Here is a 26,049-nt window from a genome sequence, read left to right on the forward strand (position 1 = left end):
ATCCTATCCAGAAAGTGCACTGTAGCGTTAAATAATTACGAGACCATAAAATAGAGAATCACCAATTTAAAGCCATACCCACTGGGCGGAATTTCTCATGTGTTTTTGTTGTAGGTTATAGAATTTGTGTGTTTAGGTTATAGAATTTATCGGAATAAATAAGATAGTGAAAAGAAAAAGATTGGTGGCCTTTTCTTTCGAATAGTTTGTTGTCATGATACCCAGAATTTATAATGTGTGCGCCATTCATATTCAGTGCAATGGCCACGTGTTGTTCAAAGCCGTTAAATAAGAAAGAAAATGTGGCATTGCCAGTGCGTAGTGAACAGTCAGAGTTCTGTAAATTACTAATAGTCAGATGTGCATTTCCGTTGCGTAATATCCAAGCAGGAGGATAACTTTTAACTTAGTTGTGAGTACTAGAGTTCATGTTACTTGATAAATAAAGAATGAATCCACTTGCTTGGCAGACCACTCATCTTGCAGGCCTGACTGCTTGATGCCATAGTATGAGCAAGGCATGTGGGTGCCTCTCAAACTATCGACTAGATATATTGGGACTAAGTGAGGTAAGGTGGCCAGAATCTGGGGAATTCCAAACACAAAATGGTGGAGTGTTGCTGTATGTGGGTCAGACAGGTGAGGACGCGATGCATAGGAATGGTGTAGGGCACTTACTATCTAAAAGCAGCAAGAAGAGCTTACCGGAGCGGAAGCCAGTCTCAGAACGGATAATAACCGCATGCTTTAAAACAAATGTGCGATATGTCACTGTAATTCAATGCTATGCACCTACTGAAATAGCTAAAGGAGAATTAAAAGATGCATTTTATACAGAGCTTAACGGAGTCCTTAGACAAACAAATTCTAGGGACATAAAAATTTTAATGGGTGACTTGAAAGCAAAAGTTGGTTCTGAAAATGAAGGGCTTGAACATATCATGGGCATGCATGGCATGGGGATCAGGAATGTAAATGGTGAACTGTTGATAGATACATGAGCTGAACATGACCTAGTCATTGGAGGCACACTGTTTCCACATCGTAACTGCCATCAGATAACGTGGGTTTCTCCAGACCACGTTACCGAAAATCAAATAGCCCACATAGTCATAAGCCGCAAGTTCCGACACTCTCTGTTAGATGTCAGAAATACACTCCTGGAAATGGAAAAAAGAACACATTAACACCGGTGTGTCAGACCCACCATACTTGCTCCGGACACTGCGAGAGGGCTGTACAAGCAATGATCACACGCCCGGCACAGCGGACACACCAGGAACCGCGGTGTTGGCCGTCGAATGGCGCTAGCTGCGCAGCATTTGTGCACCGCCGCCCTCAGTGTCAGCCAGTTTGCCGTGGCATACGGAGCTCCATCGCAGTCTTTAACACTGGTAGCATGCCGCGACAACATGGACGTGAACCGTATGTGCAGTTGACGGACTTTGAGCGAGGGCGTATAGTGGGCATGCGGGAGGCCGGGTGGACGTACCGCCGAATTGCTCAACACGTGGGGCGTGAGGTCTCCTCAGTACATCGATGTTGTCGCCAGTGGTCGGCGGAAGGTGCACGTGCCCGTCGACCTGGGACCGGACCGCAGCGACGCACGGATGCACGCCAAGACTGTAGGATCCTACGCAGTGCCGTAGGGGACCGCACCGCCACTTCCCAGCAAATTAGGGACACTGTTGCTCCTGGGGTATCGGCGAGGACCATTCGCAACCGTCTCCATGAAGCTGGGCTACGGTCCCGCACACCGTTATGCCGTCTTCCGCTCACGCCCCAACATCGTGCAGCCCGCCTCCAGTGGTGTCGCGACAGGCGTGAATGGAGGGACGAATGGAGACGTGTCGTCTTCAGCGATGAGAGTCGCTTCTGCCTTGGTGCCAATGATGGTCGTATGCGTGTTTGGCGCCGTGCAGGTGAGCGCCACAATCAGGACTGCATACGACCGAGGCACACAGGGCCAACACCCGGCATCATGGTGTGGGGAGCGATCTCCTACACTGGCCGTACACCACTGATGATCGTCGAGGGGACACTGAATAGTGCACGGTACATCCAAACCGTCATCGAATCCATCGTTCTACCATTCCTAGACCGGCAAGGGAACTTGCTGTTCCAACAGGACAATGCACGTCCGCATGTATCCCGTGCCACCCAACGTGCTCTAGAAGGTGTAAGTCAACTACCCTGGCCAGCAAGATCTTCGGATCTGTCCCCCATTGAGCATGTTTGGGACTGGATGAAGCGTCGTCTCCCGCGGTCTGCACGTCCAGCACGAACGCTGGTCCAACTGAGGCGCCAGGTGGAAATGGCATGGCAAGCCGTTCCACAGGACTACATCCAGCATCTCTATGATCGTCTCCATGGGAGAATAGCAGCCTGCATTGCTGCGAAAGGTGGATATACACTGTACTAGTGCCGACATTGTGCATGCTCTGTTGCCTGTGTCTATGTGCCTGTGGTTCTGTCAGTGTGATCATGTGATGTATCTGACCCCAGGAATGTGTCAATAAAGTTTCCCCTTCCTGGGACAATGAATTCACGGTGTTCTTATTTCAATTTCCAGGAGTGTAGAAGAGGGCAAGACGCTGGAAGTGACCACCACCTAGTTTTTGCGGAATTCAGACTGAAGATAGTGGCAAATACAACCAAGCTGAATCACAGGTGCAAGAAAATAGATGTGGCAAGATTAAAAGACCAACAGATCAAAGAAACATTTGCCCTTGAACTACAAGACAGATTCCAGGTCCTCTCTGAAGAAAACTTTATGGAAGAGGGAATTGAAACATGCTGGCAAAAAATCAAAGACAGTTATTTAGATGTGGGAGAAAAAATCTTAGGATTTAAGGCACATCAAAGGAAGGAATGGATCTCCGATGCTACAAGGAATGAAATCAGCCACAGGAAAGAACTAAAACTTAAGTTAAATATTTGTAAGACAAGAGCGCAGAAGAGCGAAGCGCATAAAGAATACACGGAGGTGAACAAAAAAGTGAAAATGTTGCTACGTCGAGATAAAAGGAAATGGATAGATGAGCAAGCAAAATTAGCAGAAGAGGCAGCAAGACAAGTAAATATGAAAGAGCTCTACAATATTACCAACCGGTTGTCAATGAAGAACTTCAAACATGAAGGACCAGTTAAGAACAAGGATGGGGTGATGCTTACAACCCAACAGGCACAGCTGCAGAGATGGTAAGAGCACTTCAAGGAACTGTTAAATGGTGAAGACAACCAAGAGGAACAGGTAAGAGATGTTCCAGAGGAAGTCGAAGAAGATCAAGATAAAAATTTGCAGTGGCCCACAATGGACGAAATTAGGATTGCCTTGAAAACACTAAAAAATACAAAGGCTCCAGACCTAGACAACGTAGCACCGGAGCTCTTAAAAGTCGATATTGAAAGTACTGTTAAAATGCTCCATCCTTTGCTGAAGCATATTTGGCTTGAAGAGAAATCTCCAAAGGAGTGGAAAAATGGCTTGGTGGTAAAGCTCCCAGAAAAGGGAAATTTGTCAGACTGTAACAACTGGCGTGGTATTACATTGTTGTCAGTGCCCAGTAAGGTCCTCACCAGAATTATTTTAAACAGAATTAAAGAATCCCTCGAAAAGCGACTGCGTAAAGAACAGGCCGGTTTTAGGGCACAACGCAGTTGTGTTGATCTTATTAACACTCTTCGGATCATTTTAGAGCAAATCAAAGAATTCCAAGCAACCATGTACCTGGCATTCATTGATTTTCAAAAGGCCTTCGATTCCGTGAAACATAAAATGCTCTGGCAGGTGTTGCGGAAGTATGGCATACCACAGAAGATCTTAAACATCATAAAAGATCTGTATGATGGCTACAAATGCTGCGTACTCCACAAGGGAAATATGACAGAGCCCATAAAAGTAACAACTGGAGTCCGGCAAGGTTGCATTTTGTCACCAACACTTTTTCTACTTGTTCTAGACTGTTATGAGAAGAGGCACAGTAGGCAGGAGACGAGGAATCCAGTGGTGGATCGATGAACGTCTGGAGGATTTGGATTTTGCAGACGACATAGTTTTGTTAGCTCCAAGGCTGACTGATATGCAAGCTAAATTAAACTTGCTGAAAGAAGAAGCAGAGACTGCTGGCTTCAAGATAAATACAGGCCGCGCGAGATTAGCCGAACGGTCTCAGATGCTGCAGTCCTGGACTGTGCGGCTGATCCCGGCGGAGGTTCGAGTCCTCCCTCGGGCATGGGTGTGTGTGTTTGTCCTTAGGATAATTTAGGTTGAGTAGTGTGTAAGCTTAGGGACTGATGACCTTAGCAGTTGCGTCCAATAAGATTTCACACACACACATAAATACAGGCAAAACAAAGGAAATGAGAGTAATTTCAGGGAACATGGAGGTGCCACTGTTAATAGGTGAGCAGCAGGTGGAGACTGTCAACACATTCCTGTATCTGGGTAGTATAGTGGCGGAAGATGGTGGAGCTGGCGATGACGTGAAAAACCCCATTAAAAAGGCAAATGCTGCCTTCATACAGTTGTACCCAATATGGAAAAATAGAAATATCACGTACAAAACAAAAATCCGTGTATTTAATAGAAATGTGAAGGCTGTCCTTCTGTACGCCAGTGAAAGCTGGAAAATGGATAAAAATATAACAGCCCATTTACAATGCTTCATAAATAGATCTCTTCGACACATCATGAATATCTGGTGGCCAGAAAAAATATGTAATGAAGAGCTCTGGCGAATAACAAACCAGATACCTATAGAAGACCAGATACGAGAGAGAAAGTGGGGCTAGTTGGGGCACACCTTGAGAAAACCAGATGGAGCCATCGAGAAAAAAGCATTGGAATGGTATCCCCAGGGAACAAGGAAGAGAGGAAGACCAAGGGGCATATGGAAGAGGACAGTGAAAGAAGAAGCAAAAAGAGTTGGCAAGACCTGGGCAGAATTGAGGCAAATGGCCAAAGACAGAGACGGATGACGAGTTCTCCTGGATGCCCTATGCCCCCATAGGGGCCAAAGGAATTAAGCTAAGCTTGTTGCTTCTATAATAATTCGCAGAGTAAATGCGACCGCTCCGTGGGGTGGCAGAATTTTGTATTTAATACGGCTCAACATGAGTCATTGAAGGCTGCCCCTGTTCCCTTTGTGTTGGGCTATCGATGCTAAAACACTAAAGAAGAATTGGAGGAAGGCGCGCCGAAGTATTCAGCGGGCACATCAGACGTTGGCAGATCATTATAATAAGAGGCGTACGGAGTTTAGGCGTAAGTTAGGTGACCCGAGTTTTTGTCTGCAGCCCCACTGTTAACCAGAAAAGGGGGAAGGGCTGTTCTAGTAAGTTAGTACCCCGGGTTTTGGGCCTCTTTGAGATAATCCGAGTATTTGGTCCGCTCAACTTTCTTGTGTGCAATGTTGAATCGGATAAGGTGTCCAGGGTTCATGTCTCCCAGGTTAAGGAAGGCTAACCTCCTCCATGAACACTCAACACATCAAAAGGGTAGGGCGTTTCTTTGGGTTTGGCGGGGAACGTTGAGCCTCAGCTTCCTTCTAATTCACGGGGCGTAATTGTCCTTTGTTACTTCGCTTCGCTCTGAGCGAGGTGGCGCAGTGGTTAGGACACGGTACTCACCTTCGGGAGGACAAAGGTTCAATCCCGCGTCCGGCCATCCTGATTTAGGTTTTCCGTGATTTCCCTTAATCGCTGAAGGCATATACCAGGATGGTTCCTTTGAAAGGACACAGCAGATTTCCTTCCCCAGTCCGATGAGACCGATGACCTCGCTGTTTGGTCTCCTTCCCCAAGCAACCCAACCCAACCCAACTTCGCTTCGGCTCAGCTTCCTTCAAATTCACGGGGTTTGTTTGTCCTTTGTTACTTCGTTTCTGAGATGTTCTTGTTCTGGTGGAGGCGCTCGCCATGCGGAGGAACCTCAATTTCAGCGACGCTGGCCGCAAGAGGGCGCGATCGGCAGTACGGCGAACGGAGAGATCGATGGTTGATAGTCGGGTGGAGCAGCTCTGGCCGGACGGAGGTGGCAAGAGGAGACAGGACGCGAACGCCAGTACAGACAGGAGGCGGCCCCATCGTTTTTCAGGAGTTGGCGTCCGGTGCAAGGGTATCATCGCCCGCACTACTCGTGTTTCCACTACTTAGCGACCATCTTTGACTTCCATTACTTGGTGGAGTGGCCCTAGTGCTGTGATCCCTGACACGAAATTTTGGCCCTGGTTACAAACTTGACTTATGGCTTAGCTGTTTGATTATGTGTGTTACGGGAAGAATACGCATGGGTAGTGTCGCCTTGCTTGCGGTTTTATTACATGTATCCAAATAATCTGAAGGCACACCCAGTATACCGTTGTGAATACTTCACGACATCTTCGGGGTAATGGGTGTGTATCACTAACTCCACCCATGGGCTGTATAAGTTGCTGCCTCCTCTGAGTTGATCTAAATTGGGGGACTGTTTGGTTTAATCTTTGCATCTGTCGGCCACCTCTTGCGGCGTTCTGGGTTTCGGTATCGTCTCTGTGGTGTTTTGGTTCGATGTGGCCACGTGAGACTTGCGGTCCTTTCTTTCTGCCCGTTGCCTTTGAGCCCTGGTAGCTTGGAATTTCCATACTGACTATGGCTTTACAGACGCACTACGCTGTTTCGCACCGGACTTGTATTTCTCTTCCGTAAGTGTTTACTGAAACTAGTTCTCGACTGGTGGTACGGAACCGGGCTTTAACACACGCCTTAGTGTGTTCTAGTTTTGCCGGCGAGGGAGCCACGCCTTGTAGAAGACGACGCCGATCGGTCGAGGAGGCAGGACGACCGCACCTGCGACAACCTAGGGACGGCGGCTCGGCAAACGGCACACCGAGTAAAGGGCTATGTAGAGTATTATACGTAGTTGAAAGCTTGCCTTGAAGGTGTACCTTGACCGGGGCTCTCATATATTTTTTCCTCCTTTTCTCAAATCATTAAGAATTTGACAGTTTTCTTGTTGAAACTTCCTGGCAGATTAAAACTGTGTGCCGGACCGAGACTCGAACTCGGGACCTTTGCCTTTCAGGGGCAAGTGCTCTACCATCTGAGCTACCCAAGCACGACTCACGCCTCGTCCTCACAGTTTCACTTCTGCCAGTACCTCGTCTCCTAATTTCCAAACTTCACAGAAGCTCTCCTCCGAATCTTGCAGAACTAGCACTCGTGGAAGAAAGGATATTGTGGAGACATGGCTTAGCCACAGCCCGGGGGATGTTTCCAGAGTAAGATTTTCACTCTGCAGCGGAGTGTGTGCTGATATAAAACTTCCTGGCAGATTATGTGTGCCGGACTGACAGTCGAACTCGGGACCTTTGCCTTTTGCGGGCACGTTATCTACCATCTTGTTGTTTAACTAAAAGAAGTTGTAAGATTTTGTTTTAGTATGGTGGCATCGTGTAGACTTTAGTATTTTAAAGCAATCATACATAATTTGAAGCTTGTCTTGAATATATATGTGGCAGGTCTCTAACATGGTTGTTTTCTCTTAAATAGTTGGAACCTTTTTTTTACGAAAAATTGTTGTTTTTAGATGGCAGAAAGATGTAAATTTGAGATTAACATTCCTCTTAATAGTTGGGTAATTATGAACCTTCCCAAAGCGCTTAAGTTGGGGTGTGGGTTAGGTTGCTTGTTGATATTTAAATTATTTTCTTGAAACAGTGAGAAGTTTTTAATTGAAAAATCTTGGCTCTTGTTTAAGTAAAGTGTCTTACTAAAAGGTGAAAGAAGTTTTCTCAGAACTTTGCCTAGACGTTCCACGTTCCCTTGGCCTTGCCTTTTTTTCTTTTCACTGCTATTATGTTTCATTCGGCCTTGTCACAAACTTCACAGAAGTTCTCCCGTGACTAGAAGTCCTGGAAGAAAAGGCACTGCGAAGACATGGCCTAGCCGCAGCCTAGGGAATTGTTTACATATTGAATTTCCACTCTGCAGCCGTCTGATTTGAAACTTCTAGCGGACTGAAACTGTGTGCCGAACCGGGACTCTATACTGGGATCTTTGCCTTTCGCGAGCAGACGGTCTACCGACTGCTAAGAATTTTTTATTCTTATTTAATTTTCTGCTCAAACACCAACATTCATGTACTGGTCAAGACTCCAAACCACTAAAAAAACTAATCTCTGTCAACTAATAAAGTCTTGACTACATTATAATACATATCCTCTTATTTTACTCCTCATAAAGTATAATTTTATCTCTAAAGGGTAATTAACGGCAGGTTTAGGCGCCTGGATATCAACACATTGTTTTGCGTTACGGATTTCACATTGACGGCTGGCCCGCAACGGAATGGGTAGTAATTCGCTTTTCTGTCCTGCAAAGTTTGACACTACGCTAAACCCTCGCCAACTCCTTGGCTTAGGATCGTAGGATTAAAGTCGTTCAGTAACTGGCATATAGTTGTGAAAGAAGACAAGATATCATTGGCACTACCATTTCCATAATGTATTTTTTGTTTTAGCTATATTTCACTCACAGTAATGTATGGTCTAAAACGTACAAGATTTGTAAGTCGATAGTACGCGCTTGATAAATAGCGCCATTTCACTGCTGTTAGTTAAGTAAATGGTAAACAGTTTACTCACTGTTCCCGGTAGCTGCGTGGTTAGCGCGACAGAATCTGAATCCTAAGGGCCCGGGTTCGATTCCCGGCTGCGTCGGAGATTTTCTCCGCTCAGGGACTGGGTATTGTGTTGTCTTAATCATCATCATTTCATTCCCATCGACGCGCAAGTCGCCGAAGTAACGTCAAATTGTAAGACTTGCGCCCGGAGAACGGTCTATCCGACGGGAGGCCCTCATCGCACGACATTTTTATTTAACGGTTTACTAAGATGCTACGCTACCACGTGTATAAAAACTCAAGTTGTTTAACAGCGTACTTACTTCAAAATCGATTGAGGAAAGTTAAGGAACCAAAACTCTACGCGAAATGATAAGTAGGTTTTTCTTTTTTCGAAAGGAAAGTAAAGCTTTCACAGAAAAAATAATTTCGTGGTTCAAATGGCTCTGAGCACTATGGGACTTAACATCTGAGGTCATCAGCCCCCTATAACTTAGAACTACTTAAACCTAACTAACCTAAGGATATCACACGCATCCATGCCCGAGGCAGGATTCGAACCTGCGACCGTAGCGATCGCGCAATAATTTCGTGAATGTGGCATATTTTACAGCGTGAAAATGTGGACAAGTGTATTTTCCCTTCCCCCGTCCCAGGCTGTTCCGTGCACAGTGTGAAAGCAGCCTCACAGGGGACGTGTCCTTCATCGCGAAGCACATTCGTGGTGGTTGCTCTGAAACGACCTACTACATCTCACGGAACGTGCTCTTCATCGCGATTAACGACCGCAGAGTGTAATGTCAGTCTTTGAGTGCATTATACTCATATTCTCTATGTTGTATTGATTTCCGTCACTATGAAGTAACGTATTTCATCAAATAGATTTCACTGTCGTGATGTGTTTCGTAGTTTCATTCGAATGGTATAGGACATTTTTTTTCAAAGCTAATGACCGTCACTGAAAACATGCGAACATGAGACAGTCCATAAAACCGAGGTGTACATCTTAGACAAAGTTTCATAACAGCAAAAACTTCCAGTGTGTAACTTGTGTTTACTTTCCGACATCAATGGCAGTTACGTTAAGATTTCTGGCGACAGGGGAAACATTACTGTCGCTGGCCTATGCAACAAGAATTGCAGAAACTATATTCTTTATAATTAATATTATCGATGCTTCTATTAAATAAACAAGAAAGTCCAGCAACATTTACGAAACGTATGGTGAATAAAATATTTGTTTCTAGCCAGACAAAAACCTGCCATCTTTTTCTTCACAGCGCGCCCACTATCGATTACACCACGGTTTGAACATAGCATGAGCATCTACGGTACATGATATGCAGTAATCACAGACATCTAACTGTTGAAACCACAGATATTATTTGATAATTAACTATGACAAATCGTACCATTTAAACGGCGTGCTTTTATAGCACGCAAGTTTTAATAAGAAATAATTAAATACACCAGCTTTAACTACCGATATATAGCTTCCCGTCATTTTACTCTAAGAAATGGTATCAAAAACGACATATTTTATGTACTGTTGCTTTGAAACAGCTTATATTCATACCACGTCCGCTGAATAAGAAACCAAGAAACGAGGAGTTAAACACCTTTTTCCAAAGCTGTTTCACAGAGGAAGACCGCACTGCAGTTCCTTCTCTAAATCCTCGCACAAACGAAAAAATGGCTGACATCGAAATAAGTGTCCAAGGAATAGAAAAGCAACTGGAATCACTCAATAGAGGAAAGTCCACTGGACCTGACGGGATACCAATTCGATTCTACACAGAGTACGCGAAAGAACTTACCCCCCTTCTAACAGCCGTGTACCGCAAGTCTCTAGAGGAACGGAGGGTTCCAAATGATTGGAAAAGAGCACAGATAGTCCCAGTCTTCAAGAAGGGTCGTCGAGCAGATGCGCAAAACTATAGACCTATATCTCTTACGTCGATCTCTTGTAGAATTTTAGAACATGTTTTTTGCTCGCGTATCATGTCATTTCTGGAAACCCAGAATCTACTATGTAGGAATCAACATGGATTCCGGAAACAGCGATCGTGTGAGACCCAACTCGCCTTATTTGTTCATGAGACCCAGAAAATATTAGATACAGGCTCCCAGGTAGATGCTATTTTTCTTGACTTCCGGAAGGCGTTCGATACAGTTCCGCACTGTCGCCTGATAAACAAAGTAAGAGCCTACGGAATATCAGACCAGCTGTGTGGCTGGATTGAAGAGTTTTTAGCAAACAGAACACAGCATGTTGTTATCAATGGAGAGACGTCTACAGACGTTAAAGTAACCTCTGGCGTGCCACAGGGGAGTGTTATGGGACCATTGCTTTTCACAATATATATAAATGACCTAGTAGATAGTGTCGGAAGTTCCATGCGGCTTTTCGCGGATGATGCTGTAGTATACAGAGAAGTTGCTGCATTAGAAAATTGTAGCGAAATACAGGAAGATCTGCAGCGGACAGGCACTTGGTGCAGGGAGTGGCAACTGACCCTTAACATAGACAAATGTAATGTATTGCGAATACATAGAAAGAAGGATCCTTTATTGTATGATTATATGATAGCGGGACAAACACTGGTAGCAGTTACTTCTGTAAAATATCTGGGAGTGTGCGTACGGAACGATTTGAAGTGGAATGATCATATAAAATTAATTGTTTGGTAAGGCGGGTACCAGGTTGAGATTCATTGGGAGAGTGCTTAGAAAATGTAGTCCATCAACAAAGGAGGTGGCTTACAAAACACTCGTTCGACCTATACTTGAGTATTGCTCATCAGTGTGGGATCCGTACCAGGACGGGTTGACGGAGGAGATAGAGAAGATCCAAAGAAGAGCGGCGCGTTTCGTCACCGGGTTATTTGGTAACCGTGGTAGCGTTACGGAGATGTTTAATAAACTCAAGTGGCAGACTCTGCAAGAGAGGCGCTCTGCATCGCGGTGTAGCTTGCTCGCCAGGTTTCGAGAGGGTGCGTTTCTGGATGAGGTATCGAATATATTGCTTCCCCCTACTTATACCTCCCGAGGAGATCACGAATGTAAAATTAGAGAGATTAGAGCGCGCACGGAGGCTTTCAGACAGTCGTTCTTCCCGCGAACCATACGCGACTGGAACAGGAAAGGGAGGTAATGACAGTGGCACGTAAAGTGCCCTCCGCCACACACCGTTGGGTGGCTTGCGGAGTATCAATGTAGATGTAGATGTAGATGTAGACATATGACGAACACCATATGACAAGCCATGGGGTAACGATACGCATTTATAGACATGACGGTAGTGTCGCGTACACAAGGTATAAGCGGGCAGAGTTGCCGGAGTTGTCTTTTGTACTCAGGTGATTCATGTGAAAAGGTCTCTGACGTCATTATGTCCCCACGATGGGAATTAACACATTTGGAACGCGGAATGGTAGTTGGAGTAAGACGCATGGGACATTCCGTTTGGGAAATCGTTAGGGAATTCAATATTCCGAGCTCCACAGTGTCAACAGTGTACCGAAAATGCCAAATTTCAGGCCTTACTTCTCACCACGGACAACGCATTGGCCGACGGCCTTCACTTAGTGACCTAGAGTAGCGGCGGTTCCGGAGAGTTATCAGTGCTAATAGACAAGCACTGCTGCTTGAAATAACCACTGAATTCAATGTGAGGCGAACGACGAACGTATCCGTTAGGTCAGAGCGGCAGATCTTGTCGTTAATGGGCTATGTCAGCAGACGACTGGTGCGAGTGCCTTTGCTAGCAGTACGACGTCGCCTGCACCGCCCCACCTGGGATCGTGACCCTATGGGCAGGATTCCAGACGAATGGGAAACCGTGCCCTGGTCATATGGGCACCAATTTCGGTTGGTAAGAGCTGATGGTAGGATTCGAGTGTGGCTCAGACACCACGAAGTCAAGGATCCAAGATGTTAACAAGGCACTGTGCAAATTGATGGTGTCTACATAATGGTGTGGGCTTTGTTTACATGGAATGGACTGGGTTCCCTGCTTCAACTGAACCCGTCATGACTGGAAATGGCTACGTTCAGCTACTTAGAGACCATTTTCAGCCCTTCATGGACTTCATGTTCCCAACCAACGACGGAGTTTTTATGGATAACAATGCGCCGTGTCACCGGGCCAGAATTGTCCGCGATTGGTCTGAAGAACGGACTATTCTAGTGAATGACTTGGTCACCTAGGTCACCAAACATGAGTTCCATCGAATATGTATGGGACGTAATTGAGAGGTCAGTTCATGCATAAACTCCTGCACCAGCATAACCTTAACAATCACGGACGGCTGTAGACGCAGCATGATTCAATATTTGTGAAGGAACTTCCAACCAATTGTTGAGTCGATACCACGTCGAGTTTCTGCATTACGCCGGGCAACAGGAGGTCCGACGCCACTTTAGGAGATATCCCAAGATTTTTGTCACCTCGGTCTAATGCAGTACGACGTCTTCTAAGTTCGGCTTGTGTCATACTCTAACCAGTCAAAAAATTAGCCACCCTTTGAGAAATCATTATAAGAATTGTTTAATACAGCGTAATTTCGGCTCTGGACTTGGTAACTGCCTGGATTCGGCTAGGAAGTAAGTCCACAAGGTTGTGCAGGTACGTCGCAACCAACTCGCTGTGGATATGATGCCGTAATTCCACCACATTGCTTGAACGTTGATGTGGAAATTTTACCCGCTGTGTCAACATGTCCCATATGTTTACTGTGCGTTTCATGTCATGTGATTGTGCAGACCATTGCAGATGAATAGAGCCGGAGGTGTTCAGAAGACTAGCCACATATCTTTCCAGCCCAATGAATTCTTCTGCAGTCGTTTTGGAAAATAGGGGTATCAGTAGCATAATCATCATGCAGATGTTGACTCAAAGGCAACATCTCATCTTTCAGAATGTATAAATAAACATGGTGGTTCATGTTAGTGGTCAGCTCAGGGAGTGGACCCAGTTCATGATGAGAAAAACATCCCAAAATGTCTCCGGCTTGAACCTGAGCGTGGCACACATCCAGGTTGAAATGCTTCATTAGGCCTTCAGTGCACTCGACGGCGTGCGTCGTTTTAACATAGCCAAAAACGAGATTCGTGAAAACACATTACGTTTCTTCAGTCAGCTACTGTCCCTTCGATGATTTCTAGTCCAGTGAAGCTGCGCAGAAATACGTGCCTGTATGAGCAACGGCCTCTTGCGAGGTGACGGACTGCCAGATATTCATTCCACACAGTTCCCGTCGCAATATTCACTCGCTAACAAGTGGAGGCGGCTAGCTGCAGCAATTCCTGTCGTGTTTGGAAGCGATTTTGGAAGCGCTTTTCGTTTATAAGCCGTGAAACGCGCCTCTGGTCCATCTCAGTCAGGATCTTTTCACAAATCTGACGCCGTGTTTCGTGGCCACGAGTGTTACACCACTGCTTGTAGACACGTTCAACAGTCCGCCGCGAAACATCAAGAAATCCACCTTCACACGCTGTACGGTCACGGGCACGGCCAAACACGATTGCCCCTTTTTTCACTCTGTCACGTTCTTACGTTTACCCTTGTTTAAGTACAATGTTCACTGCGAAGATAAATGCCTCGCTGATCACTACTCCATTACGCTCAAGCAGATGCTGTGCGCGCTTGGAAGAGCTCGTGATTCGACAATGAACCATGTGTTAAGACTTTATGATACATCTGTGCGAGCTCAATGGGGTGACTAATTTTTTCTCCAGTGAGTTTAAAATCTGTGCTGTGTCTCAGCGGCTACATTTCTCTCCGCAAGGCAAAAATCTGACGTGCCAGATTCTCCCCCTCACGCTTCACGGTGTAGCGGAAAGTAGAATTCCACGCTGTGACGTCACTAGCCGCACGTCAAGGAACATTTTTACGTCCTTTGAGAGGACACCTTTAAGGTGTCCCCTCAAGGGACGTGGAGATTCTGATGTCACACAGTGATATTCTACGTTCCACAACAATGTGGAGCACGAAATGAAGAATCTGGGATGTCAGATTTTGCCTCGGGGAGAGGAGTGTGGCCAATGAGAAGCGAGGTCCTTTCACCTCCCACGCTGAACTCAGGAGCCGCCATCTTTTACTGAATTAAACTACGTATTTGGTAGTTTTCTTTAGCACAGAATACGTGACATGAATGTAAGGTGATTCAAAGTAAGAGTAGATTGAGGATTTCTCGAAAACATGTCATTTTAGTTATGATTTTTATAATAAAATGACAGGAAACTGCCTATCGGTTTGTAGCTGAAGGCTTCCTGCATTTGATGTTTTTAGTGGTGTAAGTTGTGTACTATGGAAGTATACCGCTTCGATGCTGTGGCAAAATGGCGATCTATCAAAAGAGAATCATTTTGGTGTAGTTTGTCGTAGTTAAATACCAATTAATGATATTTACAGATACAGTCCCTTGTACAATGTATACCATTTACAGAGGATGGACTGCCGGCCGGAGTGGCCGTGCGGTTCTGGGGGCTACAGTCTGGAGCCGAGCGACCGCTACGGTCGCAGGTTCGAATCCTGCCTCGGGCATGGATGTGTGTGATGCCCTTAGGTTAGTTAGGTTTAATTCGTTCTAAGTTCTAGGCGACTGATGACCTCAGAAGTTAAGTCGCATAGTGCTCAGTGCCATTTGAACCATATGAGGATGGACTGACATGTGGAAGACGCAGTTTCGTTGACAGTGGCGTGAACTGTGAAGACAAAGCAAGCAGTTTGGTGTCCACCTCTTCTGAATTTTTTTTTTACCTTTTGTTTTCTAAAAGATTTATGGTCTTTCTTATTAATGTAATGTAAGTATTATCTACAGTAGTCAATTTTTATTTATTATAAAAAAATGTACTTGTAGCAGTTCTCAGTGAAACGCCATGCTGTGTCGTTGTCGTCGGAACAAGACACAACCAGGCCAAAAGCACCACAGGCGCAAAGTTGCGAGCTGGTGCCAGTGCTATAGAGACTCGCCACTTGCCCGAGCTCCACCAGCGCCACGGGCGGCTCTGAGGATGGAGGTATCGACTTCCCCTCGACCAATTGCCGGCCGAGTACAATCCGCCAATGACCGGACTACAGTGGACAGAAGCCTACTCGGAAGAGAGAAGAGTAGCTTTCGCCCTGTTGGTTATAGATCATCGTCTAGGGCTGACATGGACAGGAAACGTTGTTTAGTGAACTCTTAGAAGTGAACAGACAGTTGTTGTAAATTGCACTTGTTGTGTGCTGTGAAGTTTACCTGCGATTATTTGCTCTTAGCGACTGAGGGCCTATTGTGTGTTATACTACATGCAGTGTTGCAGACTTCATTACTCGACAAGACACAAAGATAAGTAAACCTTTTCAACTCATTTGTGTGACTTTGTTGCTAATTTGCTGGCGTGTTGTAGAACCTTCACTCTCGTATCCTGTCACCTGACCTTGGGTCATACCTGTGTCCTAGTGGCACGGAGAAATTGTCTTAGCTGTGTACTGCACCACAAGACGCTAAACCAACTCACAAACTCGGCCTACCGTAAGAGCAGTGGCAGCTCGAACTCCACAGCTGTAGCGACGAGGCCTCTACAAAACTGTCGACGAGGGTTTCTAAAAAGATGGTTGTACAGCATCTAAAAGTCCAGAATCTCCTCTGGAAGTCCCTCCGCTTTTTTTGACAATCGCTGACAGAGTTAACGCAGCTACACTAGTGACCATTACAATTGCTACACCACGAAGATGACGTGCTACAGACGCGAAGTTTAACCGACAGGAAGAAGATGCTGTGATATGCAAATGATTAGCTTTTCAGAGCATTCACACAAGGTTGGCGCCGGTGGCGACACCGACAACGTGCTGAGATGAGGAACGTTTCCAACCGATTTCTCATACACAAACAGCAGTTGACCGGAGTTGCCTGCTTTAACGTTGTTGTGACGCCTCGTGTATGGAGGGGAAATGCGTACCATCACGTTTCCGACTTTGATAAAGGTCGGATTGTAGCCTATCGCGATTGTGCTTTATCGTATCGCGCCATTGCTGCTCACGTTGATCGAGATCCAATGACTGTTAGCAGAATATGGAATCGGTGCGTTCAGGATGGTAATACGGAACGCCGTATTGGAGTCCAACGGCCCCGTATCACTAGCAGTCGAGATGGCAGGCACCTCATCCGCATGGCTGTAACGGATCGAGCAGCCACGTCTCAATCCCTGAGTCAACAGATGGGGACGTTTGCAAGACAACAACCATCTGCACGAACAGCTCGACTGCGTTCGCAGCAGCATGGACTATCAGCTCGGAGAGCATGGCTGCGGTTACCCTTGACGCTGCAGGAGCGCCTGCGATGGTGTACTCAACGACGAACCTGGTGGCACGAATGGCAAAACGTCATTTTTTCGGATGAAGTCAAGTCCTGTTTACAGCATCATGATGGTCCCATCCGTGTTTGGCGACATCGCGGTGAACGCACATTGGAAGCGTGTATTCGTCATCGCCATACTGGCGTATCACCCGGCGTGATGGTATGGGGTGCCATTGGTTACACGTCTCGGTCACCTCTTGTTCGCACTGACGGCACTTTGAACAGTGGACGTTACATTTCAGATGTGTTTCGACCCATGGCTCTACCCTTCATTCGATCCCTGCGAAACCCCACATTTCAGCAGGATAATGGACGACCGCATGTTGCAGGTCCTGTACGGGCGTTTCTGGATACAGAAAATGTTCGACTGCTGTCCTGGCCAGCACATTCCCCAGATCTCTGACCAACTGAAAACGTCTGGTCAGTGGTGGCCAAGCAACTGGCTCGTGACAATACGCCAGTCACTACTCTTGATGAACTGTGGTATCGTGTTGAAGCTGACTGGGCAGCTGTACCTGCACACGCCATCCAAGCTCTGTTTGACTCTATGCCTAGGCGTATCAAGGCCGTTATTACGGTCAGAGGTGGTTGTTCTGGGTACTGATTTCTCAATTGCGCGAAAATGTAATCACATGTCAGTTGTAGTATAATATATTTGTCCAATAAATACCCGTTTATCATCTGCATTTCTTCTTGGTGTAGCAATTTTAATGGTCAGTAGTGTATTTTACAAGCATTGATTTTAGTAAAGAAGCTGCGTGGCTTGCACACTAGGTGCCGCAGACTGCCGTTGGTGGGCGCTTTCCGTGAGATGCAGCAGGTCGTTGCAGAGAGTGCAGTAACGACGATGGAAACTGGCGTGCTTCGTGAAGCACGCCTCGTTTCAGGACGGCTGTATGAACCGCAGCACTTGACTGTTGCAAGATGTTATCCGTTAAGTATCGCTCCTCATTGTGAGAAAGCCTGACGTCGGAACGTGCCAAACGGTGCACTGCGCTGTCGGCAGCAAGTTGCAGCGTTGCGAAATGTGTGGGCGCGGCAGCCGGCCCACGCGCCGCCCGCTGCCGCCACGCTGCGGCTGCCACGCGAGCCGCTCGCGCGGGCCACGCGCCTCGCAGCCGGCAGCCGGCAGGCAGTGCAGCCTGCAGCAGCCGGGCCGCGCCACCAGCCGGGCGGTACGCTCTGCTGCGCCCGCCGCCCACAGCCCGCTGCTCCCACCGCGCACCCACGCACGCTGTGAGAAAGGCGGCCCGCGCCGGTTCTCAGCGCCCTCTCTCCTCGCCGCTCCTCTCCGCTCGGCTGCCGCGGCGCGGCGCAGCGCGGTATGGGATGGGACCTTCACAGGCCGCCGCATCGCGCTACTCGCCCGCCGACGATTAAGGTCGTCGGCACACGGACCGCGCGCTTGAACTTTGAGCGATACGAATCTCTGACGTCATAGCGTGGTACAACACATTGACGATTCTTTCTAAGCGTGCGAAGTTGTTCTGAACGTGCATTTGAACGTAGACGAATACGATGGCAGAACGCCTCACGCACGCCTTCTCCTTTCGGTACAGAATCGCCAAGCGCAGTATTGGTCTTTAGTTGAAGCCCATATGTACACTGAAGAGCCAAAGAAACTCGCTCACCTACTTAATATCGTGTAGGGCCCCCGCGAGCACGCAGAAGTGCCGCAACACCACGTGGCACGGACTCGACCAATGTCTGAAGTAGTACTGGAGGAAACTGACACCATGAATCCTGCAGGGGCCGCGCGGGATTAGCCGAGCGGTCTCAGGCGCTGCAGTCATGCATTGTGCGGCTGATCCCGGCGGGGGTTCCAGTCCTCCCTCGGGCATGGGTGTGTGTGTGTGTGTTTGTCCTTAGGATAATTTAGGTTAAGTAGTGTGTAAGCTTAGGGACTGGTGACCTTAGCAGTTAAGTCCCATAAGATTACACACAATCCTACAGGGCTGTCCATGAAACTGTAGGTGTACGAGGTGGTGGAGATCTCTTCTGAACAGCAAGTTGCAAGGCATCCCAGATATGCTCAATAATGATCATGTCTGGGGAGTTTGGTGGCCACCGGAAATGTTCCTGCAGCCACTCTGTAGCAATTCTGGTCGTGTGATTTGCCGCTTTGCCTTCCTCGAATTGCCCAAATCCGTCGAAATGCACAATCGACATGAATGGATGCAGGTGATCAGAAAGTGTCACCTGTAAGAGTCGTAGCTAGACGTAGCAGGGGACCAGTCCCTTCTGAGACTGATGACACGGCTACGGGCTTGCGATCTCTCATTTATGCCATCGATTTCCGTGTTATACATACTTGGCCATTGCATTGTGGCTGCAGTCGTGGAGGCTGTTTTCGCAGCTGATATTAACCTCGACGAATCATTCAGTCAACGATAAATGGCCCATCCGGCTGAGGCAGACAAGGGCGTTACAATAGCACTCCATGCAGAGGGATTTTCAAATGGCTATATAGCAAGAACTATGGATATTCACAAGTCGACGGTAGCCAGGTGGATTAGACGAAAGGAAGAGGGTGGTAACCCGAATGGAAGGCCTCATGGCCATCGCCCCAAAACAGCAGCAACTCAGGATCGGCAGAAACACCGTTTCAGTGAGAACCGCCCATTTGTCAACGCACGACAAATTCAGCAGACTTTGGGTCTCAATGTTAGCAGTAAGACCGTGACTAATCGTCTAAGGGAAGGTGGACTGAGAGCAAGAAGCGCTGCTGTGAAAGAGACATTGACTGTTTCCCAGAGAGAAGCCCTCCTTGCTTTCGCTGCTGAAAATGTCGACAAACGTCTCCAGCTTTGGAGGCGAGTGATTTTCACGGACGAAAAAGTTTCCTCTACGGCATCAACCGGAAAAGTACTTGTTTACCGGCCAAAAGGTTCTAGGTATAATCCAAAATATATTTATAGCTGCCGAAGGAGTGGCAGGGAGTCGGTAACGGTATGGGCATGGATATGGGCCAAAAGGTGTGGGCTCCTGTGGGAAGTGGAAGGAAGACTCGATACGCGCAATTACATATCAGTTCTGGAGAATATGATGTTGCCTTCTGCGAAAGCAAGATTTGGCGATCAACAGGTCATGTTCCAATAAGATCGATCGCCTATTCATATGGCACGTGTGGTTAAGAGATGGTTCGACAACTGCACTCGCCCAACACCATTATAGAGCCTCCACCAGCTTGAGCAGTCCCCTGCTGATATGCAGGGTCCACGCATTCATGAGGTTGTCTCCATACCTGTACACGTCCATCCGCTCGATACGATTTGAAACGAGACTCGTCCGACCAGGTAACATGTTTGCAGTCATCAACAGTCCAATGTCAGTGTTGACGGACACAGGCGAGGCGTAAAGCTTTGTGTCGTGAAGTCATCAAGGTACACGAGTGAGCCTTTGGCTCCGAAAGCCCATATCGATGATGTTTCGTTGAATGGTTCGCACACTGACACTTGTTGATGGCCCAGCATTAAAAACTGCAGCAATTTGCGGAAGGGGTGCACTTCTGTCACGCTGAACGGTTCTCTTCAGTCGTCGTTGGTCCCGTTCTTGCAGAATCTTTCTGTAGCCGCAGGGATGCTGCGTCCCATCGCTCGTACGCCGACTATAACACCACGTTCAAACTCACTTAAATCTTGATAACCCACTATTATATCAGTAGTAACCGATCTACCAATTGCCCCAGACACTTGTCGTCTTATATAGGCGCTGCCGACCGCCGCGCCGTATTCTGTCTGTTGACACACCTCTGTCCATTATAATTATCCGGGCTGTTATGCCGTGGTCGGTTGATGAATTCTGTGTCAATTCCCAACATTTCGTCTCCGACTGCGGGAGACATCTTCAAGGGGGTCCGTAGCTCGATGGAAAGTCCAACACACCCACTGGCTCGCTACTGACGGCATAACAGCACGGATAATAATAATGGACATGATATTTCCGGCCGTGAAAGTCTACATTTTAGTATGACACACCTCTGTATTTGAATACGCATGCGTATACCAGTTTCTTTGGCGCTTCAGTTTACATACACTGATAAGCCAAAACATTATGACCACTGCCCTCTTCGGCATTGGATGCCGTCTGGTGGTGTTGTGGGCACGTGACGCGGTAATAAAAGCATGAAGTGGAGCAGACATGGACGGAGGATCACCTATGGCCTGCAGATGGGGAATCCATTCAGATAAGTGACTCTGACAAACGGCAGATTATTATTATGCAGATCTTGTGAACGAGTATCTCGAAAACGTCGAAGTTGGTCGAATGCTAATGTGTTATTGTCGTGAACATCTACGGAAAGATGTAGGACACTGAAACTGCACTAGGGGCTAAATGGTTGGACGTCCACGGTTGTTCACAGAACATGGGGTTTAGAGGGATGTCTCCTCTGCAAAGTAGGACAAATTTTGATGTGTGGCATCTCTGCCGAAAAAACACAATGATGGTGCACGCACAAGTGTTTCGGAGCACGGCGTTCATTGTACATTGTTGAAGGTGGAGCTCCGAAGCAGACCACCCCTACGTGTTCCCATCTCGACACAACGACATCGTCAGTCACGATTGTAGTGGGCGCAGGATCAACGGGATTCGACCGTCGAACAATCGAAAAGTGTCAGCTCTTCGGGTGAACCACATTTTTGCTGCACTAGGTCGGTGGTCGTCTCCACAAACGCCCTCGTCGAGGTGAACGGAACGTGCAACGCGCCAAGGACGCAGGCTTGTGGGAGCAGTATTATGCTATGGGAGACAATCTCCTGCACTTGCATGGGACCTGTGTGCGTGTAATCGGAGACGCTCTGTCAGCTGTGCTACTTTAAGTGTCTTATTTCTTAATCTAATTCGACTTTATTCCATCGTCATCGTTTTGCTTTTGTTGATGTTCATCTTATATCCTCCTTTCAAGACGCTCTGCATTCCGTTCAGCTGTTCTTCCAGGTCCTTTGCTGTCTCTGACAGAATTACAATGTCATCGGTAAACCTAAAAGTTTTATTTCTCTTTTTTGGTTTTAATTCCTACTCCAGTATTTTTTTTTTTTTTCGTTTCCTTTACTGCTTGCTCAATACATAGATTTAATAAAATCAGGGATATGCTGCAACCCTGTCTCACTCCCTTCTCAATCATTGCTTCCTTTTCATGCCCCTCGACTCTTACAACTGCAATCTGGTTCCTGTACAAATTTTAAATAGCCTTTCGCTCCCTGCATTTTACACCTTCCACCTTCAGAATTTGAAAGATAGTATTCCAGTCAACATTGTCGAAAGTTTTTTCTAAGTCTACAAATGCTAGAAACGTAGGTTTGTCTTTCCTTAACCAGCCTTCTAAGATAGTTGTGGTGTCAGTATTGCCTCACGTGTACCAACATTTCTACGGAATCCAAACTGATCTTCCCCGAAGTTGGCTTCTACCAGTTTTTCCATTCGTCGGCAAAAGTATACTATTTTGCAACCAAGACTCATTAAACAGATAGTTCGGTAATTTTCACACCTGTCAACACCTGATTTGTTTGAGATTGGAATTATTATACTCTTCTTAATGTATGAAGGTATTTTGCCTGTCTTATAAACCTTGCTCACCAGATGGAAGAAGAGTTTTGTCATGGCTGGCTCTGCCAAGGTTATCAGTAGTTCTAGTGGAATGGTGTGTGCTCCCAGGGCCTTGTTTCGACTTAGGTCTTCCAGCGCTCTGTCAAATTCTTCACGCAGTATCGTATCTCTCAGTTCATCTTCATCTATGTCCTCTTCCATTTGCATAATATTGCCCTCAAGTACAATGCCCTTGTACACACCCTCTATATACTCCTTCCACCTTTTTGCTTTCCCTTCTTTGCATAGGACTGGTTTTCCAACCGAGCTCTTGATATTCATACAAGTGGTTCTCTTTTCTCCAAAGGTCTCTTTAATTTTGCTGTAGGCAGTATCTATCTTACCGTTAGTGATATATGCCTCTACATCCTTACATTTGTCCTCTATCCACCTCTGGTTAGCCATTTTGCGCTTTATATCGATCTCATTTTTGAGACGTTTGTATTCCTTTGTGCCTGCTTCATTTACTGCATTTGAAACGTCCCCTTTGAACATTTATACACGACTGTCCTTAAACTGACACACAATATTTTGTTAGCGCAACGCAATCTGACTTTCAAAATTCCCTACAAAAGAATGGCCCTGACTAACATTAAACTATACCTTTCACAAATCACTTACCTCACAAAAATCTTCGCTGCTCAAGCTACTGCAATACAGCGAGCGCCACTACTGCCAGCTAAATAAAAGATTCAAACTACTGAAGGCACTAACTACTGATAGGGATAGTTAGCAAATGAAAGATATTAATAGAGAACAAACAATGTATTTACCTTGATATCATCATGTATAAATATAGCAGTTCATGACAAATTACAAATCTCCGCCATCTCTCTCCCCACATCCACCACTGCTGGCGGCTCACCTCCAACTGCGCAACGCTATGCGCTGTTCACAGCCAGCTGCCTAACACTACAATGGCGAGTATTACAACAATGCAAAGCAGCCACAGACTGCACACAGCACAGCCAGTGATTTTCATACAGAGGTGGCGTTACCAATAAAAAAAACCTAAACAGCCTAACAGCCTACTTACACATTTTTATATTTTCTCCTCACATCAGTTAAATTCAATATCTCTTCTGATACCCGAGGATTTCTACAAGCCCTCGTCTTTTTACCTACTTGATCCTCTGCTGCCTTCTCTGTTTCATCTCTCGAAGCTACCCATTCTTCTTCTACTGTATTTCTTCCCCCTGTTCTTGTCAACCGTTCCCTAATGCTCTCTCTGAAACTCTCTACTACCTCTGGTTCTTTCAGTTTATCCCCGTCCCATGTCCTTAAAATGCCACCTTTTTGCAGTTTCTACAGTTCGTAACCAATAAATTGTGGTCAGAGTCCACATCTGCACCTGGATATGTCTTAAAATTTAAAACCTGGTTCTAAATTTCGGACTTACCATTACATAATCTATCTGAAAGCCTCCAGTGTCTCCAGGCCTCTTCCATGTATACAACCTTCTTTCATTACTCTTAAACCTAGCCCGGCCGGTGCGGCCGAGCGGTTCTAGGTGCTTCAGTCTGGAACCGCGCAACCGATACGGTCGCAGGTTCGAATCCTGCCTCGGGCATGGATGTGTGTGATGTCCTTAGGTTAGTTAGGTTTAAGTAGTTCTAAGTTCTAGGGGACTGATGACCTCAGATGTTAAGTCCCATAGTGCTCAGAGCCATTTGAACCACTTTTTCTTAAACCAAGTGTTAGCTATGATTAAGTTACGCTCTGTGCTAAATTCTACCAGGCGGCTTTCTTTTCATTCCTTAACCCCAGTCCATATTCACCTACTACTTTTCCTTCTCTTCCTTTTCATTCAATCGAATTCCAGTCCCCCTTGAGTATTAAGTTTTTGTCTCCCTTAACTACCTGAATAATTTCTTTTATCGTATCATACATTTCTTCAGTGTCTTCATCATCTGCGGAGCTAGAGGGCACATGAACTTGTACTACTGTGGTAGGACTAGACCTTGGTGATGGTGGGGTGGCCTGCGTGCCTCACCGATAAAGATACAGATACTCGTACCGTAGCTGTAACCACAAAGGGGGGGGGGGGTATTAGTTTAGAAGTAAGGTATCCGAAAATAAGTGATTTACTAATAAGTAAGTATAGTGAATACATTTCAACTTGGTTGATTTTAAATGGGGGTGTAGGTTGTGGATGAAACAGCGGTCACTAGGAAGAGGTGTGGAGCTGAGGAAGCATGTTCTGTAACAAATCTCACCCTAATGTAGATATTTAGTTTTGGTTTTAACAAGAAGTTAGAGGAAGCACTCGTGATATACTGAGAATTGCTTAATCATTCTACAAAAAGGTACGCTGGCAGAAATCAGCAGTTCCAACTGTTTCACTGATTTTGTAGCTCATGGTTTCATGAATGCGGTATCGGCCGTTATCCGGTCGGCCGCATTTTCAAATACGCGCTCCGCCAATTACGCTGCGGCGTTTTCTACAGCCGCCACCGCGGCACGAGGGCGCTGCCATGAAGATCACGCTGCTACCAATGAGATGCAGGCATCCCCTCTCCGGAGCCCCAGCGGCGCGTGTGCTTAAGTTCGAGTATTCACGCATTGTGCCCAGTTTATGTATTTACCAGTTGAATAATATTTACAGATTTTCATAGTGGCCAGGGCTCCATATCTTCTGAATAGACATTGTGTTGGAGAGTGACAGATTTATAACTCTTTTGTATCTGTATATATTTCTACATTCAGATCTACTAGTTACAACTGACGTTGTAACTTCAGAAAAAAGTTATTCCTTATTTTTAATATTTGATATTAGATGTAGACTTCACGACCCTTTTCTAAACACTCTTATCATTTCCCATCCCTCTGTTTCACTAAATGTTTTTCATCTGAATTACCCTAGGTGTGGTGATTTTAATCCATGAGGCAGAAGTTCCATTAATCTTAGTTGTGTCATTGACCGTATCAGCTACTTGCTGAAAGTCCGTCATCTCAACAACTTTAGATGGTTGTTTATTGTGAGCTTTCGTTGTGGTGCTTGTTCAAAAAATGTTGAAATGTGTGTGAAATCTTATGGGACTTAACTGCTAAGGTCATCAGTCCCTAAGCTTACACACTACTTAACCTAAATTATCCTAAGGACAAACACACACACCCATGCCTGAGGGAGGACTCGAACCTCCGCCGGGACCAGCCGCACAGTCCATGACTGCAGCGCCCGACACCGCTCGGCTAATCCCGCGCGGCCGTTGTGGTTGTCATTAGATCATCAGGAAGAGGATGCATCCTCACTTTTGCTCTTTTTTCAATAACTGCAAAGTCACGGTCACAAGATAGAAATCTATGACCAGAACTAAATATTTGTGTCCCGTAAATTCTTAGGCACCAAAGCCAATCAAAAACATATGGAAAAACATCTAATCAGATTATTGTTTTGAGCGCTGCAGTTACCACTTAGCGTGATGAGTTTCTTCTTTGTCTTGATATTGGCGTTCTTGGGGATGCTTTCTATTTCGTCTGCGATTCACAGGAATGACATGAATAATCCCATTAGGA

Source organism: Schistocerca serialis, chromosome 4 (genome assembly GCF_023864345.2).
Source record: "Schistocerca serialis cubense isolate TAMUIC-IGC-003099 chromosome 4, iqSchSeri2.2, whole genome shotgun sequence".
NCBI classification, from domain to species: Eukaryota; Metazoa; Arthropoda; class Insecta; order Orthoptera; family Acrididae; genus Schistocerca; species Schistocerca serialis.